Raw genomic sequence first — 19,794 nt, forward strand, 5'->3', positions numbered from 1 at the left:
CAGCCCTCGGCTTCTGCACTCGGCCGAGAGCTGTCCGGGGGCAGAGGGAGGGGGGAGAGGTACAGAGACCGGATGAAAGTGCAAGGGAAGTCTCTACACGCCTTTTAAATCAAGCATGAGAAATGCAAACAATGCAAACAATATAAAAATAAAATGCGAGCAGATTTAAAATCGATGAAACGCTAAAAGCGCAATGTGCAAAAAATAGGGGAGAGACCTCCCGGCTTCCGCCTCAGGAGGGAAAGCTAGCAGCTGTTTGGCAACACGAACGGTGGCTCTCAGGGCCCTTTATGACCTCTGCTAGAGCGCGTCACTCACCAGCCCCCACCCAATATGGCAGCCAAAGTTGGAACAACCACCCCTCGGCGTCTGCACTCGGCCGAGAGCTGTCCGGGGGCAGAGGGAGGGGGGAGAGGTACAGAGAGCGGATGAAAGTGCAAGGGAAGTCTCTACATGCCTTTTAAATAAAGCGTGAGAAATGATAACAATGCGAACAATATAAAAATAAAATGCGAGCAGATTTAAAATCGATGAAACGCTAAAAGCGCAATGTGCAAAGAATAGGGGAGAGACCTCCCGGCTTCCGTCTCAAGAGGGAAAGTTAGCAGCTGTTTGGCAACACGAACGGAGGCTCTCAGGGCCCTTTATGACCGCTGCTAGAGCACGTCACTCACCAGCCCCCACCCAATATGGCCGCCAAAGTTGGAACAACCAGCCCTCGGCGTCTGCACTCGGCCGAGAGCTGTCCGGGGGGCAGAGGGAGGGGGGAGAGGTACAGAGAGCGGATGAAAGTGCAAGGGAAGCCTCTATACGCCTTTTAAATCAAGCGTGAGAAATGCAAACAATATAAAAATAAAATGCGAGCAGATTTAAAATCGATGAAACGCTAAAAGCGCAATGTGCAAAGAATAGGGGAGAGAACTCCCGGCTTTCGCCTCAGGAGGGAAAGTTAGCAGCTGTTTGGCAACACGAACGGTGGCTCTCAGGGCCCTTTATGACCGCTGCTAGAGCGCGTCACTCACCAGCCCCCACCCAATATGGCCGCCAAAGTTGGAACAACCAGCCCTCGGCGTCTGCACTCAGCCGAGAGCTGTCCGGGGGCAGAGGGAGGGGGGAGAGGTACAGAGAGCGGATGAAAGTGCAAGGGAAGTCTCTACACGCCTTTTAAATCAAGCGTAAGAAATGCAAACAATGCGAACAATATAAAAATAAAATGCGAGCAGATTTAAAATCGATGAAACGCTAAAAGCGCAATGTGCAAAGAATAGGGGAGAGAACTCCCGGCTTTCGCCTCAGGAGGGAAAGTTAGCAGCTGTTTGGCAACGATATCCACTGCAGACATCGATCAAGCCATCAAAACTCTCTAAACTGGGAAAGCCCCAGGACCAGATGGGTTCAGTACCATGTTTTACAAGAGGTTCTCTTCAACCCTAGTAGAACCTTTGAAAGACATATACATGGGCTTCGCTAATACCGGTCAAGTCACTGGTACCCCTGCGGAAGCAATTATGGCAGTAATTCTTAAGGAAGGGAAAGATCCAACATCCCGAAGAACTACAAGCCGATATCGCTGATCAACCTTGATTGCAAAATTGATGCCATGATCCTGGGCAAACGAATCCAGAAAATCCTGCCCAAGCTCATTCACCCATCACAGGTAGGGTTTCTCAAGCATAGGCTATCTAGCGACAACACCCTAGAACACATAATAGAGAAGGCCAAACTAATTACCACTCCGACCGTTGCAGTAACGTTGGAAGCAGAAAAGGCCTTTGATAAGGTCGACTGGTCTTATCTTGAAGCCACTTTGCACAAGTTCAAGCTAGGAACAGAATTTATTTGGATGGTGATAGCATTATATTCTAATCCATCAGCAAGAGTGCGTGCAGGGGGATGCCTATCATCACCCTTTAACCTGGAGCAAGGTACAAGACAAGGCTGCCCCCTATCTCCCGCCCTCTTCTTACTCGCCATCGAGCCCTTCCTCTATTATTTACGGCATAATGACCAAATTAAAGGTATTTGCTTTGAGGACTGCACAGTCAAAACTTTGGCCTATGCTGATGACGTCTTAGTCATATCTGAGAATGCAGATTTAGCGATTCCGGCCCTGATGTCCTCTATTGCAGAGTTGCTGAAGTGTCAGGCTATAAACTTAACAAGGAAAAAATGGAGGTGAAACTCCTCAATAATATAGGTGATGGAAGCATTATAGGTAACTCTGGCTTATTCTTGGAAACAAAAAGCTTTAAATATTTGAAAAGGACCTGATTAGCACCCTCAAAATCAATGAGCATACCCTTCATAAAAAGATAGCTTCTCTCCTGGATGGTTGGTCACCGAAATTTTTATCGTGGTGGGGCAGAGCGGAAACTCTGAAAATTATGATCACACCTCTGGTCAATTATCTGATAAGTATGCTCCCAATGCTACTATTGGATGACTTCCTCACCAAAATATATAAGCTCTTCAATACCTTTTTATGGCAAGTCAAAAAACCAAGAATCTCCATGAAGAAGCTCCAACTAGCGAAAGATAAGGGAGGCATAGGCTTACCAAATTTCAGATGCTACCAGACAACATATTTGTGCAAACAAGGTGTGAATTGGTTCCAACCACAATCCGAATACATTTCTGTTAAGGTTCATGTTGAAAAGGCCATCATTAACAACTTACCATTAGCAGCTCTAATGTCAATGGATATGGCAGCTTTTCCTCACTCCAAGTACATATTTCATAACACCAGAAGGGCCCTCCTAAACCTAGAGAGACATTCTAAAGTTAAAATCAAAATAAGCAAGTCCAACTTAACCTCGTTGTGGTTCAACCCAGCCATAAAGGAAGAAGGTAAACACCTTTAGTGGGAGCAATGGTCAAAGAAGGGCTTGAACTTAGTGAAAGACCTTCATGATGGGTCTGCGCCTCTACCTTCACCACTTTACAATAATGATTTGGTCTCCAACCCCTTGACTTTTACGAGTTCTTATGTCTTAAATCCTTTCTCTCTGCCAGAGCCATTTCGCTGAGCGATCCTACAATCTGTAACAAGCTGTTTCATCTCTTGTCAACGAGTCACATGGTGTCTAGAATTTATAAAATCCTCTCCCCAAATCCCTAGAAGATGCATAGGAAGTGCGAGCTCGCCTGGGAGAATGAACATAATTCCTCTAAAATATCTTTTGACTGGGATAAGATACATCTTACACCTTTTTCCAATATAATATCACCGATACTCTCTCAAACGAAGTTCATGCTTATAAATAGAACATATTGGTCACCGGAAAAACTCCACAAGCTTAAACTCCTTGATAACCCTCTTTGCTGGAATTGCTAATCTCATGTGGGGGACTTGGCTCAAATGTTCTTCAATTTCCCGATGCTCTAAACCTTTTGGGACAAGATTTGTAACTACATTCAAAGAACCTTCCACTACCGACCTAGTAGAGAATTTGTATATGTTATACTTGGGGCAATAGACTCAAGATTAGTGAATGAGCATGACCGCCACCTAATGGATCTCATGCTTCCGCTTGCGTGTGAAGTCATCTTAAGCAAATGGAAAAGTGCATCTGATGTTTCCCACAAGATATGGCATGAATGGGTGGCCTCCTAAAGGGGCGCAGATAATGATACACTCCACTCCTCACCGTGGCGAAAATCGCACGCCAAGCTCTGGAGTTCACTTGACTCTATGGAACTTTGCTATGATCTGCCTTAGATTTACACAGTGGTCATATTCACTGATCTAGAACACGTTCCTGTCACCCATAAGAATACAACATAGGCGCTTTTATCCCTCTGTTACGATTTGGAGTGCATACCATGACTTTATGTTAATTGCTGTTTCTGACGTCATATCAATTCCGTCTTTCTTTCTTTCTCTCTCTTTCTTTCTTTCTTCCTCTTCTACATCTTTCATCTTCTCTCCCTCTCCCTTCCCTCTCTTTCCGTCTTCTTCACCTCTCTTTCGCTCTTCTTTCTTTCCCAAATCCACTCCTATTGCAACCATCCTTCTGATTAATAACTGCATATATTTATGTATGTTGTTTATTTATCTCATCGTTAGAGAACCACTTTTTTAACCGGGATTGATACTCTCTTTAATTTAAATAGTGAAACTCAGGTTGCATTGACACATGAATGTAATTAAGTGTATGTTTTGTTTTCGTTTTCTTGTAATACCCTGCTTCTTTAATAAAAAAGATTTTAATTGAAAAAGAAGGAATAAGGGAGACCTGCATGAGAGTTAGATGAGACTATATTCAGACATAGAAGGCATGCAGAGGATGGAAGGTAAGAAGAGGTTCACTCTAGAAAAAGAAAGAGGGGAATGAAGCGGAAGTAGGCCAAGGTCAATTTTTGGTGTATAGTGGGAGAAGGCCTTCTCAGATACCAATCAATCAGAGAATGTAAGGAATAGACAGAAACAATATTATACATACAACTTAAACATGTGACTACGAAGTGTACACATCATTCAGTCATTTAAAGACCGAACCTGCTGTGTGCCATGCCTAGTGCAGCACTTTCAAACAAAGTCCTAGGTATTCCAACTTTGGTAAAGGGCCCGTACGCTGCACAAGGGGAGTTGGTGCAGAAAAAATAGAAGGTTTTATTAAGAGGTCTAACCTCACAATTCTGTAATTAAAAATAGTTTTCACTCACTATTATGCTCAGGTTATTTGGCACTAACATAGAGCATCTCGCCAATGCACAGTCAGATTTATATCCTGTCACCTCATCCTATCTAACTGTATGTTGTGCATGTTTGTGTATGTATGTATGTGGCCATTGTAGTATATGTATTGTACGTATAAGTGAACTAGAGTGATGTAGGCCTGTTGGTTCCATTTTGAAAGCCCCTCGCCTGTTCATGAGAACAATGAAAGGGGAGATGTTCCCCTTCGAGTGGACACCACCCCTCCTGACCATGGTGCACATCGACCCCACCGCCAAGGCAGGACACAAAATTGACTTTTCAGGAAAAAAATCTGATTGAGAAACGGTGATTCAAAAGGTTGAGGAACTCTCCCAAGACTCAGGTAGAGAAAAATCCAGGTCCCGCTGAAACTCACTTCAGCTAGCAAGGAAAGCACAGGTGAATGAATCTGGGGCTGCTTCTGGTGACAGAGACACTAGGAACAAATAAGCAGACTCTGTGCACCTTGGAATTCATTTGCACTACCTGCTATGTGACTGTCCTTGTACCTGGTTTGCCAGCCCTCTCCTCCCCTCTACTCTTCTAGACCTACCCAATTGTCTCCGCCACTGTCTTTGATAATATCTGTATATACAACGCAACTGGGGCTGCTGGTGCACCTTGTGCTGCTATGCCCCCCTCTCTCTCTCTCTCGCATGGCAAACCCATTCTCATGCTGTTCTCTATGCTAAGGCCCTACTCACTCCAGAACCCCATACAATCTGTGACATTGCTGATGACTATCGCCATACCCCCCGCCCCCCGACATTCCTCAACCTGCAGTCCCGCACACCCCCAACAACCCCTCTCCCCTTTGCAATCCGTCGGCTATATCCACACCCTTCTTGCTGAAGAAAGGGGGACTATTTATTATATCTATCGGTCAGTTTCTCTGTCTATCTGCCTGTTTGTTGGTGTGTGTTTAGTTCCATGTATATGCACCATATCAAGTGGTGAAATTATGTCTCAGGCATGATGTAGTTGCCAGCACCTACACCCGTGCTGGATCTTCCAAGAGGATAGGTGTATATCTGTCCACTCCCGCACTCCCTTTCTCTCCTTCATACATATACAGAGACTAGAGTTGATACATTGATAGGCTAAAATGTGATTGTTTTTTTTTTGCTGATTTTTTGCCAGACTGCACCGTTGCTATGTTTTTGGTGGAAAGGGTATTGGATTTGGGTTCTTGAATTACGACTAGAATTATTGAGCTTTCCATTCTTTCACCTTACCCCTTTCAGTTAGCATCTTTGGCACCTAGTTACACCGGTCCCGCTCTGATGCACATTGGGACCACACTGCGGCTTTGCCGCTCCTGTCACAACCTCCTCTTCCATGATGAGCTGTATATCATGGTATGCTTTTTGGGGATATACACGCAGGGGGGAGTAGCCAGTTACCCTTTCTAAAAGAGACAGTCTGCTGGACTTCCCCCTCTATTGTGCTGCTCTCCCCTTGAAATACTCTCGTATCCCTCCTGTTTCTTTGCAGAAATGTCACAAGAAGAATTTTGTGAAATTTCCAAAATTGCATGGGTGGCGACCGCACAATTTAAATTTCACCCAGGCCTAATTATCTTTAATAAGGCTCACTGAGCAGGTATGCGACAAGCACACCCATTTAAAGTTGTGCAGTGGTGCCAACTAGGGTAGTGTGCCCTATATGTAATGCATCTCTAGGTGTTCATGAACATTGAATAATGTTTGCTGAGGGAACTTGGTAACCTGTCAGGTACGCAGGTGAGACACAAAACCTCAGAGAGAGACTGCTGGTTCATTGTATCATTATTGAGTTACATTCAGTGTTGTATTTGTGTATTTCCTGTCATTCGCTTAGAATGATGGTCGTTCTGTCAATATAAGTATATGGGTTATTTTTAAAGGTGTTAAGTACACAAGAACTTTGGCTAGACATATGGGGGCATATTACCAACATTGAGCGATATTTACCGCTAACGATGCTTAGCAACGAATTTTTTAACGCTAAACATCGCCGGAAATTATCGCAGAGATAACTTGCTATTAGCAAGGTTTGTCTCAGTAGTGATAAAAATCCTCGCGCTAACTGCCAATTGAGAGATTATCTCTGGAAAACCAACGATAATCTCTCGAAGTTTGGCGTTAGCTTGATAATAGGGGCTCACAAACTTAGCCATGATGTCCACCTTCCATAGGATATCATGGCTAAGTCAGGAAAATGCTAGAAAGTTCGAGGGTCCCCCTACTCGGAGGGGAACAATCCGATGCACAGCAAATGGACCGTAGTCTTATTCCATAAACAAAGTCTATATATGTAGTGTCAAGGTTTTTAATCTTCACGTAGTGAATATTCTTGCATATTCATATTCAAAGTAGTAATACAAGCCAAAAACGTGTCACTGCACAGTTTTTAAATCAACCATTGTAATCCTCAAAAAAATCCCGATGCATTTCGGGCAAGAGCCCTTTCTCAAGGGATTACTCTACAAAGAAAAACAAACATAACCAGAATAAATCTACTGTAGGAAGCTAAATATATACAATCAAATGAGCTCGTGCATTAGCCGACACTTTAGTGCCTATAAAGAATAGTGACGGAAACTGTAACGGTGTGAAAAATTACAGAAAATCGTCCAAGTGATATGACACTATCCCAATGTGTACATAAGCGAAAAAGCGTGATGTGAAGCGGGAAGTGAGGGAGAGCGGTAAAGATAAAAAAGTCTTCTAAGGTGCCAAACAAGAGATAAGAGTGCGAGAGACGCGAGCGTTTCAAGGTGCGCGGAAGAACTCACCCGAAGATTACTTACATAAAGAGGTTTGCAAGGTGCCTTAGAACGGTGATACAGTGGGAGTGGGTTCTCACGGAAGTAAATCAAAAGCGATAGACACAAACGAAGGGCAAAGAACCTGAAGTTTAGTAGACATAAAGGAAGGACCAGGGTGATATCTGTGTGTGGAAAATGAATCGCCATATTGGGAGTGTCAAAAACAGTGTAACAAAGGTGAGAATAGAGAGAAGATAGCTGGTTAAATGCACAATAACAGTAATGAGAAAGTTTTATAAATAGCAAAGGAATTCAATACGGTCATTCAACCCGTTTGGCGCCATCGTGGAGAGAAAACGGATCCAGAAGTTTTCACGCTTGAGCAAAGTGTTCTTGTTGTTGTAGGTAACTGGGACTTGTTCCAAAATCTGGAATTTGAGTTGGGCGACAGTGTGTCTAAATTCAGTGAAGTGAGAAGCTACGGTGGATTTGAGATTGTTAGTGCGGATGTTACTTTAATGTTCTAAAATCCTGGTGCGGATTTTTCTTTCGGTGTGACCTACATAACATTTGCCGCACGGACATTTCAAAATGTAAATGACATTGTTAGAGTTGCATGTAGCATTCACTTTAAGTTTGATGGAATGTCCTTTCATGGGGTGACAAATGACATGTACCAGTGATGCAGTTGTTGCAATTGGAGCAGTTATAACAGGGTTTCAATCCTTCATACACCTTCTGTGTGTCATCCTGGCTGGGTTTACATAAAATTTCTTTTAAGTTTCTTCCTCGTGTGAATGCGAAAATGGGAGGTTGGTTGAATAAACCCCTGAAATCAGGTTCAAGGGTCAGGATGAACCAGTGTTTTCGGATGATGGCTTGGAAGCGATTAGAAGTCTTGGAATATTTAGACACAACGACCAAGCGTTCTGATTGGTCTTTTAACTTAGGTTGCAACAAGGCAGACCTGCATTTTTTGTCACTTCTTGCCAAGGCAAGATCCAATATGGGTGTAGGGTATCCTCTTGCTTTCAGCCTTTCAAGAGTGTGTTTCATTTGCGTCTTGCATTCATCTTCTTTTGAAACAATGCGTTTAATCCGTAGAAGTTGGGCATAGGGTAAATTGTTCTTGAGGCCAGGACGGTGGAAACTCCTATAGTGGAGAGTAGAGTTTCTATCTGTAGGTTTGCGGTATACAGTGGTGGACCAATCTCCTTGGCTCCTATGGATTTCCACATCTAGATAGTGTATTTGTCTTTCGTTATGTTCCCATGTAAACTGGATCCTCTGGTTGAAGTGATTCCATGTTTCAAGAAAGGCATTCAAAGTCTCTACATTGCCCTCCCATAGGAGGAAGATGTCATCGATGAAGCGTAGATACAGTCGGCCATGTTCCAGCCAACTGTTTTGGCATAGGATGTAGGACTCCTCAAATTGCTTCATATAAATGTTCGCATAGCATGGAGCTGCCGAATTTCCCATGGCAGTGCCATTGAGTTGGAGTATCCATTTGTCTTTGACTGAAAAATAGCTGTGGTACAATGTGAATATAGTCAATTGCATAAGAAACACTTTGAGGTCAGCATCTAAATCAGATGAGGATAGAACGTCTTCAATAGATTCAATGCCTCCATCGTGGGGAATAGAGGTATAAAGTGAACATACGTCCACCGTACACATGATGAGTTGGGTGTTTTTTAGCTCATTCATGATGGGTTCAATTTTTAGCAAGAAATCGGTTGTATCTTTGACGTGTGATTTAGTTGCTTGAACAAAAGGTTGCAAATATCTGTCCAAAAATTTGCCTACATTCTCGTGTAGGCTGCCTCTGGTCGACACGATGGGTCGAAAAGGAGGGTGAGTTGGATGCTTATGCATCTTAGGAAGCATGTATAGTACAGGAGGTCTGGGGTTGGATGGTGTCAAAAATCTGCGAGTCTTGTCGTTGATGGTGCCTTGATCGAATGCTGTCTTGATAATGAGTATCAAGTCTTGTGAGTACTCTTTGGTAGGATCTCCTGGTAAGAAATTGTAAGTGTCTTTGTCATTAATATGTATGTCTACTTGTTGATCATAGAAAGTGGTGTCCATAATGACTAGGGCACCACCTTTGTCAGCGTTTTGACAGGTGATGGTCGGGTCATCGGCCAATTTCTGGAGGATGTTTCTCTCCTTCCGGGTAAGATTCCCTCTCCTGATGTTCGGTTGAAAGGGCAGGTTCAAGATTTCTTGCTTGATCAAATTTTCGAAAGCATCAATGATTTTATGGCTTTGTGGTGCCAAAAATGTGCTATGAGGTCTTAATCCCCTAAGCATATCTTCTTCCTGTGTTGCAGTGGGATTGATGTTCAAAAAATAGTGTTTTAGACGGATATTACGAATCAGTTTGAATGCACTGACTTCAAGTTCTAAAGAGTTGGTGACGGTGGTTGGAACGAAAGATTGACCCTTTTGTAGGGTCTTGATTTCATCACAGGTTAGAGTAGTTGAGGATATGTTTATGACCAGATAATCTTGAGCGTTCAACGTCTGCCCTTGGGTTTCTTTTTGGTTTGTGGAGGTGTCTTTTCTGCGTCCTCTGCGGGTTTTTCCCCCCCGGGGTCTTTCTGTTGATCTGGGCCCGACTCTAAAAAATGAACAGAGGGATCTGTGGAGGTACTTGGTGTTTGTGAATCAGCATTAGGCGTTGTGCGGGTTGGTCTAGATCTACTGTCATCTTCTGAAGATGATGTTTCGGTAGCTGATGCAGGGTTATAGTGTTTGTTAGAGCGTCGGCAGGCATACACCTCTGCCCAGGTGTATACCTCGCCGAGCTTATAGTCTATAGTGTCCCTCTTAAATTTGCGCAGTTTTCTCTCCTGTGTCTCACGAGTGTGTTTCTCTAGTTGAACATTGATATCATCCAACATTTTGTTCAGGTCATCTGCAGACAGGGTGTCGGTCAGCTCCTTTTTTACATTGGTTAATTCAAGCGATAGGTCATCCAGAGATTTGGAAAGTTCCTCTACGATCAGCAAAATCAGATCGAGGGAACACTTGTTAAGTATGGAGTACCAGCGTTCTACACATTTAACATTATTTTTACAGAGAAGTGGTTTGAGTGGGACACGAAGACCCCGAGGTATCCGTTGAACACGATGGTACCGTATCAGGGTACTTGCATGTAGTTTCTGGTTAGATTCCTTTTTCAAAAGGTAGAGCAATTGTTTGAGGTTGCTTTCCGCGCTGCGGGTATTGCCATTTGTCACCCCATGAAAGGACATTCCATCAAACTTAAAGTGAATGCTACATGCAACTCTAACAATGTCATTTACATTTTGAAATGTCCGTGCGGCAAATGTTATGTAGGTCACACCGAAAGAAAAATCCGCACCAGGATTTTAGAACATAAAAGTAACATCCGCACTAACAATCTCAAATCCACCGTAGCTTCTCACTTCACTGAATTTAGACACACTGTCGCCCAACTCAAATTCCAGATTTTGGAACAAGTCCCAGTTACCTACAACAACAAGAACACTTTGCTCAAGCGTGAAAACTTCTGGATCCGTTTTCTCTCCACGATGGCGCCAAACGGGTTGAATGACCGTATTGAATTCCTTTGCTATTTATAAAACTTTCTCATTACTGTTATTGTGCATTTAACCAGCTATCTTCTCTCTATTCTCACCTTTGTTACACTGTTTTTGACACTCCCAATATGGCGATTCATTTTCCACACACAGATATCACCCTGGTTCTTCCTTTATGTCTACTAAACTTCAGGTTCTTTGCCCTTCGTTTGTGTCTATCGCTTTTGATTTACTTCCGTGAGAACCCACTCCCACTGTATCACCGTTCCGTAGGCACGCCGCGAGGCACCTTGCAAACCTCTTTATGTAAGTAATCTTCGGGTGAGTTCTTCCGCGCACCTTGAAACGCTCGCGTCTCTCGCACTCTTATCTCTTGTTTGGCACCTTAGAAGACTTTTTTATCTTTACCGCTCTCCCTCACTTCCCGCTTCACATCACGCTTTTTCGCTTATGTACACATTGGGATAGTGTCATATCACTTGGACGATTTTCTGTAATTTTTCACACCGTTACAGTTTCCGTCACTATTCTTTATAGGCACTAAAGTGTCGGCTAATGCACGAGCTCATTTGATTGTATATATTTAGCTTCCTACAGTAGATTTATTCTGGTTATGTTTGTTTTTCTTTGTAGAGTAATTCCTTGAGAAAGGGCTCTTGCCCGAAATGCATCGGGATTTTTTTGAGGATTACAATGGTTGATTTAAAAACTGTGCAGTGACACGTTTTTGGCTTGTATTACTACTTTGAATATGAATATGCAAGAATATTCACTACGTGAAGATTAAAAACCTTGAAACTACATATATAGACTTTGTTTATGGAATAAGACTACGGTCCATTTGCTGTGCATCGGATTGTTCCCCTCCGAGTAGGGGGACCCTCGAACTTTCTTGCTTTTTGCTCACACTGCCTGGCCAGACAGTGTTTCAACCCGGTTGCACGCTACAATCCATCATTAACGCAAATTTAAGTAAATCAACGCTGTGCGAGCTCCCACTCACTTTGTAAGTCAGGAAAATACCAGGTGTAAAAAAAGCAGTGCTAACCGCGGTTAGCACTGCTTTTTTTATCACTAACAGGGTTAGCGAATGCCTTGATAATAGGAGAAATGTTGCTTAACAACATTTCTCCTATTATTTTTCTCTGGAACGTCCCCTTTGCATCTCATTAGAGATGCAAGGGGAAGTTTAGAGAAAAAGGATGCTAACATGCAAATTTGCGTGTTAGCACCCTGTTGCTAATAGGGAGATAATTTTATCTCCGCTTTCTTGGCTTTTAAAGCCAAAAAAAGCGGAGATAAATCCCTTGATAATATGCCCCATGGTTTGTTAATACATGATAATTGTATTGCATTGAGCCTCCACAGCATCACTTGGCTAAGCTCTGGATTGCTCGCCCTCGTTTATCCAGAGAAGTTAAGGGCGCTACATGGAGGCCTACTCTTTGATGGGGACAGGACTGATGTCCAGGAGCTTTTATCTTCACCCTTGGGGAGAGATCAGTGGCCACTGTACCTGTACTCTGCAGTGAACCCGGCTTCATATTTTGTCTAGTCATGACTCATGATAAGACCTGTGGGTGCAAAAATAAACACAAACAGAATAAAGAAAACAAAAAAAGAAGCTCTTGATGATTATGTCCCATAAGCATCATAAGGGTTTAGGGAGAAGGGAGAGCAAGGCACAGAGTGGAAAGTGGAAGCCTGGTGCTGCCCATGTGGGCATCAGGGAAGAACAAGAGGGGAAAAGTGGACTAGAGGGAGGAATAGGTGAATTCTCGAGTGGCAAGTCCAGTAAATACCATGAGGATGCCAGGGCCAAGGGTAGGGCAGCAGGTCACACACAGCGAAAGGACTTTCCCAAAAAGCAAGAATTTTCGGCCGCAACAGGAAGGCGGATTATGTTTCAAAATGTTTAAAGGAAAGCAGAAGAAACCAGAAAGTGGGATGCAAATCCTGGGGTGGGTAATATCTTACATATCCTTGCTGTTTTTAGACCAGACGGGATTCGGTGTAGTACACTGGACCGGGTTGTATTAAGTGGCAAGAGGTAGCTGGAAACCCCACTGTGGAAAGAAGGAGGACGCTGGAGGTCGGCCTGCAATAACCAGCTCGGGGTTCTTTGGCTATGGGTCAGGGGACTCGCTTGGGCTTCGTTATGAGTTTGCATTTTAAGTTTATGTAGATGCTCTGTAAGGTTTCTAAATAAATAAATAAATGCTGGATGTTGTGTGGTAGTATAAGAGGCGTGAGCAGTAAATGCTATATTAGCAGGCTGATCGATTAATTTTTGGAGGTGACCGAACCCAGAGTTGGAAGCGTTTGAAAGCTTGAGCCAACCGCATCAAAAACACAGCTTTCTTGTACACGAGGGCTGTCCTCCCTGCCCCGATCTCGTGTCAATGTTTCCTACGGTGCCCTTTACACGAGTTCTGCCACTTTCTTTCCCTTTGTAGTCCAAGTCACGTCGTTCCCACAAACTAGGGAGACTATCCGCCCGGTTTTGGCGAGATAGTCCCGGGGTTTCACCAGCTGTCCCGGCAGATTTCGGCAATTTTTATCTCATGTCCCGGTTTTTAGAGGGAGTCGACTGAAAACAGTGAGATCCATTTTTTAGGTGTTCTAAAGCTGTGCTCGTTAGCAGCTGTTATAAGTAAGCAATTTAATTAACAGGTATGATGCTGGTTTTATAAATTGAAATTGCATTTTATTTATTTTCTTAGTGCCTTTTCCGTGTTCCTATGTTGATGACAGCTGTCATTCTGCGCCCGTCCGTTGTTGTAAAATTACGGTCCTTCAACTTTTGGTTCTCATGGCCTGGTTACCCTACCAGCGACAGTTGCACTTCCTAAACTTCTCTCCAAGAGTCCGACTGCTCTCCTCTGAGCTCGCGGTTCTGTTTCTACCGCTCGTGAACGCCTTCCTTCCCCAGCTCTGCCTTTCCTAATTTTCGCGCTCGGATCTCTGCTTCTGCAAACAAGAACGTGCCCCCCAATCTTATTTATCGTCTCACATTTCATCTCGTATAATCTTTGCACAGCCTTGCAGGTTTGCAGAGGCCCACGGGTTCCCATGGCAATAGGTTTATCAGAGCGCGCATCATGCAAACAGATCCCTCTGTGTGTAGAAGCAGATGGGCCGGTTTGGTTACAAGGGGAAAAGTACCTTTTTATGTACATTTCCAGGGTTATGAGAGAGCCGTGATGCAGCATTACCGTAACAAGGATGAAAAGATACATTATTCAAAAACAAATGATGTTTCCAGGCGAACATAGGAATGGTCGCCTTTCTGAACTTTGCAGTGCACGCAGTGCCATTTTCCTTACAGATGTGTGTTCTTCACACTCCTGCACATCTTTAATCCAGAGGGAGTTTTACATTATTGATTGAGAGCCGGTATTTAGTTCATCATAGATTTGAACGCAGGAGGACAAAATCAAGTTATTACTTCATTACATTGGCTGATGTAATGATGTCTTGTAAAGCGCATTAATCACCCCACATGGGGTATCTCCGCGCTGTAGACAGCTGGGGAACCCGTCCTGTCTTTCCCTGTGAGATGGACCCTACTGGATATCTCCAGGGTGAAACCAGGCATCCCTGGGGTATGTGGGGGGCCATTGTGGAGATGAAGCAAGCTAAGGCCCAGAGCTGCCGGGTGTGATCCCTGGTTAGAGTAGGCACCAGACCACCCCAGTTCCGACATAGCACATGAAAATCAGTTTTGACCCTGTGCCTCATGGGAAGAGTCCAGCTTGAACTGCCAAGCCATGTCTTCCCTGGACCGGAATCAAGCATCCTAGGACCGGTTTCTGGTTATCAGCCTTCATCAGCCAGGATAACTTGACTCCAGTGGCATGGAGAGCACGGGACTCATGTCTGAGCATACACGTCCCACTCAGGGTGACAAATGCAAAAACAACAATTGATGGACGGAATGTTGCACAATTGCAAAACATTCACCCCCAGTCACAGATCTGGGTTTAATCCATCGTTATTTTGCTCACCACACCACCTCAGTTCCCACATGGCCATATGCAAATCAGTCTTGACCCTGTGCCTCATGGGAACAGTCCAGCCCGAACTGCCAAGCCATGTCTTCCCTGGACCGGAATCAAGCATCCTAGGACCGGTTTCTGGTTATCAGCCTTCATCATCCAGGATAACTTGACTCCAGTGGCATGGACAGCCCGGGACTCATGTCTGAGCATACACGTCCCACTCGGGGTGACAAATGCAAAAACAACAATTGATGGACGGAATGTTGCACAATTGCAAAACATTCACCCCCAGTCACAGATCTGGGTTTAATCCATCGTTATTTTGCTCACCACACCACCCCAGTTCCCACATGGCCATATGCAAATCAGTCTTGACCCTGTGCCTCATGGGAACAGTCCAGCCGAACTGCCAAGCCATGTCTTCCCTGGACCGGAATCAAGCATCCTAGGACCGGTTTCTGGTTATCAGCCTTCATCAGCCAGGATAACTTGACTCCAGTGGCATGGAGAGCACGGGACTCACGTCTGAACATATCCGTCCCACTCGGGGTGACAAATGCAAAAACAACAATTGATGGAGGATGTAGGAAGGTACCTCCTGACTATGGTTGCCCCCAACTTTTTGCCCTGTGTTTTAGCTGGTTTTTGACATAGTCGACCTGGGGCCCTGCCAATCAGGACCCCAGGCCTACTGCTCTCTCTTAAAATGGATTCCATGTACCCTAGGTACATTTCCAATTGGGACTGGGCCACCTTATCAGACCCTGTAACTCAGGGCATAGGTGTACCCAGGGCCTACCAGGGGCTGAAGCATGTATTATGCCACCCCTGGCTGGCCTCCTAAATTTGACACAACTGGCTGCATGACAGCTGGGGCAAAGTCGTGTAATCACCCTTTGCTGTAGATATAGTATACCTATATCTAACCCTAAAATGGACACACAGATTCCTATCAGTCACTCCTATGGCAGGCCTTGACAATCCTGAAGGCAGAGTGCTTGGAATCGTGTGAGATGGTGCTCTGGCATGAGCTGAGCCTGTCTGCAGCTTGCGGAACCAAGTCCTAATAGCTGTTCCATGATATCGCATACCATATACTCTTAAGTGCATTATAATCCTCGCGGTTAAATGCTAACTTTGGTATTGCTTTATCAAAACATGTCGAGTAAGGTGTCATACGAATTGGAATACTAACCCCTCGCCAATTCTGGCGACGGGGTTAGCATTCCACCCTTCTAGAGGGACACGACATGTATGTAACTGTGAACCCCGGTTAAAGTTAACTAAAGCCTCAGCTCCACAAAATGGATGCTGCCACCACAGACACGAGTCTGACCTCCTGCTGCTGGGAGTCCTTCCAGCGAGGGAGGCTTGGACAAAGGGTTTCCTGTCAGGGGCGGTGCTAGCACCGTCCCAGACATGGTTTTGTGTATCCTGGGTAGGCAGGGCTTTTCAGGAAGGTGACTGCTGAGTGGCACCCCGGTGCTCACTACGCATAGGCCGGTCAGAACCAGTTCCAGGGGCACACCAGCCCCTGGCCTGGGGAAAGTCCGGCATGGCAGAGGGGTGTAACCACCCCCCTCCTAGTCCCACCCATAGGCAGGACCTAGTCACCGGGTCAGCCCCCTTTTTTAGTATAAAGATAGGAGCGGGCCCCCTGTTAAAATTAGATCATCTTTGGAATCAAGACACGACTTTCTTCGAAAGGACATCAAGATTTCTTCTTCAAGATTCTCCCTTGTGGCTAAGGAGTAGTCACCCTGCATCAAGCGGGCACCATCCTAAGAACACTGCGGTCTGCTGCAAGTCCTTCTTCACGAATCCGACGACCCAGCTCGACGAGACCTGGCTTCCCTGGCACCTCTGACCTCTACTCACCTCTACAGCAAAGCTGAGAACTGTGAGTGCGACGAGACCTCGAGGGACCGACGATCGCCAAGACTGCATGACTTCTTTGTAACAAGCCCACCGAGTCTTCCACTGGTGAGTGCTTTGGGGTCCGAGAAGCCCCAACCCTGAGCAGCTCCAGCACTGAAGATCAGCCCTCCAGCATCTCCACGATCTGCGTGGGGCCCTTCTCCTTTTGCGTGCTCACCGCGCTGTGTGGCTACTAGCCGGCTGGCTTGTGGCCTTCTTCACGATGCCCGACGACATCACTGCTGCTGGTCTGGTTGCTCCAGACTGGCCCTTGCTTCCTTCTTCAAGAGAGGCACCCCGGACCCTCCTGGTCCACTCCAGACGCCATTTTGAGTCCACCGTTTGGGCTTGAATTTGCCAAGGCTTTGTTGCCCAATCCTGGGTCCAGCGACGCCGACAGCTTCAATCTTCGTGGGACAGCTCCCTCCTCCATCCTGGTCGCCGACAACGCCTCCTGGTCCGTGAGATCTCCGAGCACAGCGTCACCCACTCACCTAGTCGAGGTGGCTACCATCCTGTGCCCTCCTGGTGCCCACTGACTACTGGCTAGTAGTCTCGAACTTGGTCCCCTCTGCTTTCAGGTGTCATCTTCCCTCGATCCAGGCTTGGATCCATCGAACTTTCTTCACTGGTCGCCTGCCAGCAACTTCTTTCTTCCAGACTCCTGGTCCGGCAACGAGGATTCCCGACGTCTTTTGAGTCCTATGCAGCTGCAGCCCCTGGGCTAGGTAACTTCGGCATTTCGGTGCCCCAGCATAGCCTCACTATCCAAGGGTCAGGATCCACTTTCGTTTTCTCCCTACCAGGTCGGGTTCGCCCGAGAACACTAACTTTGCAATTCCTAGCTACCATAGACTTTGTCCCGCATCACGCGTGAGAGTGCACACTCTGCACCCGAGTCCCCTGGGTCTCCTAGAAGTAATCTAACGATTCTATAGTCAAGTCCTAGCGATTCCAAAGGCTATTAGTACTGTACTTACCTGCTAGTAATTTTGCATTCCACTTTCAGAGTATATGGTTTTCCGTGCCCCTCGGGCATTTGTATATACTGTGCTAACTTAAGTATTTTTGTAAGAGTTTTGGTTTGTGCTTAGTACCCTGTCCTCATAAAGAGTACAGGGCTGTTGTGATTCTTAATAAATATCTTGTTTATTTTCATAACACTTGTGTGGTGTCCTTTCACTTGGTGTTCAAGGGGTATATGTGTGGTAAACAGCTGGCTTAACACGCCCTCTCGAGTCTTTAGCCTTAGACTGCTCGTATCCACGCTACTAGGATAGCTGGTCTATAAGGTTGACTTACAACCAATCATCAATAAGGGTTGCTGGACTGATACATAGTGTTCACTAGAATAGTGAGCACTGCATATCAGGCCACCTTCTCACTTTGGTGAGCAGCGGTTGGGATTTGAGCTTGCTGTTGTTTTACCACACGTATCCTAAGAATATCTTGTTGAAAGATCACATAAGTACTGTTAGGTACATATAACTTAGCTTAGAATACTCTGAGTTCTACTGAACCAGCTGTTGCAGCTCCTCAAGGCTTAGCACACCTTGGCTGCAACTCTTAGCAAGGGATCAGTAGGCAAACACATAGTGTAGGTAGGTGCATCACTTACACCACACTAGAATCAGCATGTCGGACAAAGGAGGAAACTCTGAGTATCCCCTTGTGTCAGTGGACCCTCCACAGGTCACTTCCAAATATGCTGCTCTTAGCTTCCATGAGATGAGACAAGTGTGTACCCTCAGGAAGCTAAAACAGGGGTCTAACCCCACAACTTCCTTTCTGATTGGTCTCTTAGAGGCTTATGATACCAGTAGGGCTGGTAACCCAGACCCTTCTAATCCAGATGGGAGATTGTCCTCCTTACAGGGACCCTTTGATAGCACTGACCATCCCCTCCAGGAAGCAGATGATGCTGAGGATGAGGATGAGGATCAGTTGTCAGGGGATGAGGCAGATAAGGGACAGGTAGAAGTCAGTAGACTAACCAGGTCCAACTTAAGCAGACATGAGCTTGGTACTGGGGGACCCCTGGGGCCACTCTCAGGTCAGCTTAACATTGGGAATGGACGAGTTAGGTCTCTATCAAGAGGCTCTAACAGATCCCTTCGAACCAATGGCTCTCTCAACTCTTCTCACAGAGGGATGACTTCCCCTAAGAGGAGAGTGTATGAAGCTGAAGAAAGGGCAGTCAAACTGAGGATTGAAAGGGAAGAACTTGCCCTGGCCAAAGAGAGACTTGCCTTTGCAAGAGAGCAAGAATTATGTGGGCTACAGCCCACTGGTGGCAGCAATAAACCTAGCAATAGGGAAAGGAGTTTTGATACAAAGCACCTGAATAAGATAGTGCCCCCCTTTAAAGAAGGGGATGACATCCACAAATGGATTACTGCTTTGGAGAGAGCCTGCACTGTGCAGGGTGTTCCCCAAAGTCAGTGGGCAGCTATCTTGTGGCTCTCCTTTGATGGTAAAGGTAGAGATAAGCTTCTCACTACTAGAGTTGAGGATGCTAACAATTACCAAATCTTGAAGAATACACTGGTTGATGGGTTTGGTTTAACCACTGAACAATACAGGATGCTGTTCAGAGACACCCAGAAAACTCAGTCTCAAGATTGGACTGACTTTGTTGATTGTGCCACTAAGGCTTTTGAAGGCTGGCTACTGGGTAGTAAGGTTACTGATTTTAAAGGATTTTATAATCTAATTATGAGGGAGCAAATCTTAAATAATTGTCAGAACCAGTTATTACACCAGCACCTGGTAGACTCTGATCTGACCTCTCCACAGGAATTGGGTAAGAGGGCAGACAAATGGGTCAGAACCAGGGTCAGGCCTAAAAACCAGGGT

Source organism: Lissotriton vulgaris, chromosome 2_1 (genome assembly GCF_964263255.1).
Source record: "Lissotriton vulgaris chromosome 2_1, aLisVul1.2, whole genome shotgun sequence".
Classification (NCBI taxonomy): domain Eukaryota; kingdom Metazoa; phylum Chordata; class Amphibia; order Caudata; family Salamandridae; genus Lissotriton; species Lissotriton vulgaris.